The sequence below is a fragment of the Morone saxatilis genome, unplaced genomic scaffold (genome assembly GCF_004916995.1).
Source record: "Morone saxatilis isolate NCDOM2014 unplaced genomic scaffold, NCSU_SB_2.0 Contig11, whole genome shotgun sequence".
Classification (NCBI taxonomy): domain Eukaryota; kingdom Metazoa; phylum Chordata; class Actinopteri; family Moronidae; genus Morone; species Morone saxatilis.
Genome location: NW_023339663.1, coordinates 10,299,097 through 10,303,260, shown reverse-complemented (window position 1 = coordinate 10,303,260; position 4,164 = coordinate 10,299,097).

The following is a 4,164-nucleotide window of genomic DNA, read 5'->3' as shown; positions in this document are numbered from 1 at the left end:
ATATCTACTTCTGGCACCTCTGCTCTCCTTTACTCATCTGCTCTTCACTCCTTTCTTCAACACATCTCTTGTCCCTCTTCCTCTTCACCTAAAAAGTTAAAAGGAAACTAACATGCTAGGGTTATGAGCATAAACCTCATGACTACAACTGAACCTTTAATCAGCTACAATATCCAGTGGCTCAGCAACCTAGACCTCAAGAAACATGCAGTGCCTAAACTAAGCACAGTTCCCTGAAGAATCATCTGATGTATAAATAAGGGGTTAAGGCAAATTGTGGCACCAAATAGCTTGTGTGGACACAGATCACAGTGCACAGATCATTCACTTGCAATAAGACTCTCTTCAAAAAGAACAACTTAAGAGGAAAATGCTTCAGTGGGCTCATACTGCTTACATGAAAGAGACCTGAGCACCACCGAAAGCTCCCACAAGTGAAGAGTCAACTCACTAATGGCAGAAACCATTTCAGGAGAGGGTGACTAAACAACAGCCTCTCACCAATAGAAAAATAACAAAAGGGAATCACTGATACGTACAGTATGTCCTAAAGATCTAAAGTGACTGACCTCTATCAACTGAGTCCCTTTTCCTAAGAACGTCTGAATCCACCCATCACCTTACAGTTTAACAGTTAAACACTGCAGAACAATTCCATACAGTTCTAAAAAGGATCTCAATACTACATTTTCTTTCAGTTTTTTAAATTTAATTTATTAAACCAACTAATCGATTCTAAACAAAAATATTATAGAAATATCACATATGGCATAGATAGATAGATAGATTTCCCTTAATTCAAAATAAGGAAATGCAATAAACCTGGCCCCAATTATATTCGGCATGAAACATTGACAACCTAAGATATAGGTGGTATACTGGAACTTTATCACCACTGCACCTTGACCTGAAATGAATGAAATCCCTTGGTTGTAGCCTTAGGGCCTGAAAAACAATCTGGACCTCAGAGGTGACAGCCCATGGATAAATAATGTAAATACTAAGAGACAACCTTTTATTGAAGTTTTATTGTGTGAGGGGACTATGAATGACTATAGTGAGCATCCCTGTGCCATGGGATAAAATGCTGTCACTGCACAGTGTGTGAAGGGCCTCGAGTGACATTTGTCAGTGAGACTGACTAGCATTCATAATTAAGCATATAACCTTTATGAAATGATAATCAATCATGTATCAAGTACTTCCAATGCAAAAGCACAAAAGCACAACCCAATAGTGTGTAAATGAATGTTTTATTTGGTAAAAAAAAAAAAAAAAGAGTGTTAATTCCATTTGATGTTCCATTAGTTCAGTTTTCCAGTGGATATGCACACATCTGCAGAGTCTTTGAGCCAATAAGTATACTATTTGTGAGGCCCCTAAGGACATATTTCACACCATAATTGTAGCTCTCATCCACACATGATCAAATGCTAAACTGATTAGTCAGATAAAGGAGCAAGAATGTTCCTCACTTAATGTCAGCCGATCTAACTTCTGTTGAAAAAGATTAACATGTGCACCCAGTTTCACAAAAACTGATGCTCAAGTAAATGCTACAATGTACAAGACTTAAAACAACTGTTATTGTGATAGATGCTTGATTTCACAGTGAGTAATATCAGCTACCAAACTTTGTTTGGGGCCTGTGGGTGTATATTGACTGCTTGTGGCTCACATTTCTAAAAGAGATTTATGAGAGAATAGCTACGCCCCCAGCACAAATAGCGCCACAAAGTTGGATGTTACTCAATCTCTTTTTTTATGAAGAAAATGAGCAATATATACTTTTATATTATATTATTATTAGTTTTATATGTTTAATCTAATATTTATTTCTTTGCATTATTTGTATTATTTACAACTTACAGAACACTTTACTTGATTAGAGAGTTTTTAGTATTTATCACTTTATTGCTCACTGGTCTGCTTAATATTTATTTATATAAATATATTAATGTGTCTACATACAGCTGATTATAACTCTGAAAAATATGTAATATGTGTCAAAGCATGTCGCAGCCTGTATTAATAAAAGCCTAGCTGTAAGTGAAGAAGGAACATAGTGCAAACAACCTAACCCTAAATGCAAATGGAATGTTCAGACAATGTATAATTACACATTGGCATTAAAATGTACCTCTAATCTACACATTGAAATCAGTTTCTTCTTTAGGTAAAGAGCACCAGAGAGAGCTAAAACTGTCATTATCCTCAACCAAGATGCACAATAGTTACAGCCATCACAAATATTCCAATCACAAATTCAAACATGTTCTCAAATTTAAATTCACTACTAATCTCCTATGCAAGAGCCACTTCTGTGGACCGTTCTCTGCATTATGGCTTAACATGATTACTTGATATTTTGTCACTGGCCACAAAATGCACTGAACATTAACTGCACTTTTATTAAAATAAACGTTGCTATGCTGATGTATGTTAATGCAATTTTGTGAATGAGCTTGCACAAATTAGAGATTTATCAGCCAACAACTGACACACAAATGTTTTTCCTTCTGTCTGGTGGCCTGATGAATACAGCATTTACATTGCATTTATACATATAAACATACATTATCAAAAAAATTGCACTTTGATAAATGAGTTCTGGTAATCTTATAATGAATCTACATGATTAACTTTAATTATAAGAAAAACTGTACGACCTGACTTAATGTATTATAAACATTCAAAACTGGGTACAGCACTAATAAGGAATCCAATACACTAGTTGTATCCATTCTATTATTATTTAGTCTCATCATTAAAAGATAGCTGAACATGATCATTCACAGTGCTGAGTCTAATCAACACCTCTTCTGTCTCCTTTTCCCTAGATGCTCCCCAACAAAAGCTTCAGAAGACATGGGTTCAAACAGGAAAGGACGTACCATTCTACTGCAGTTTATTACCGCCAAAGATCCCATTCACACATCAATTCTGGGAGTCACCTTCGATACTTCAAAAAAAGCCCCTAGTGAAAATTGTTCCATGCAAAATTGAAAAAAAATAAAAAATAACATAAAAAACCTAATGAAGCATCCGTCTTGATAAACTGCCTCTCTTGTGGATTCCTCTTCAACTAATTATACTGGAGCAGTTATTGTTATACTGACTTGTTGAATATGGATCTAGCTAGCTAGGTAGATACCATCAGTTCATTCATCAAATGAATCCTGTTGAATGGCTGTCTTTAATTTTTTTAATTTTTTCTTCTGATGGCAGATCACATGTGGTCGCTTAGCGTAGCTTTTTTTGTAATATGACACAATCAGGAGCAATGACAATTCAAGTTTATCTAGGTGCATATAGCATCAACATGACTGATTTTGCACAAGACTAGCATGCAGGCTAAATAATTCATAGACCTAATTAGCAGGCTGGAAATGCACTAACAGCACAGCCATGCTTGAAGTGTAATGAGACAGGATGCTTTTTTTTTTTTGCCTTTTTCACTCAAGCCTTTTTTTTATTATACAGTTTTGATGCACTTCACTATGGAGATGCAAGACAATTTGTGGGCAAACATGTGAAGTTTAACCATACCATTTCACACTGCATGTTAGTGGCCATCCTCTGGTCTCTTGAGAAAGTAATACAATCTGAAAATAAGTTTAAAAGAAAGTCTAATACCGTTTTGCAGTCTTGCACTCCATGAACTGCAAGCCTGTGTTCCTTTTTTTAAATGTCAGCACTGGTCAGGTATATGAGTGGGAAGCACTTTGTCTTTGAACATCAATGTAAAAGACTCCAGGATCCTATCCACTACAGGGATAGTAACAAAAATTAACTATTATCAGAGGGTAGTAAGAAGCTTAAAGCAAATGTCTGGTGAATAAATTAACTTTGACTGTCTTTGTTTTTGACAAATAGGTAGCAAATTACTGTATATCTATATCTATCTCTAATGACTCGCATATCTATTTTAATATGAAATATCATAATTTTCTATCTTAAGCACAACAGTACAATAATTCATAATATAGCATGAATTTTAGGGCCAAACAATGATGGCTACCAAATGTGAAAGTGTCTTCAAGACTATGGAGCCAGAACGGTGACTTTAAAATTTGGCATCCAAAAAAAAACTGTTTTGGCGTTGAGAGGAGAGGTCTGAGGGGAGGGGCAAGTAGAGCGTGATTTGCATATAATTTGCATATC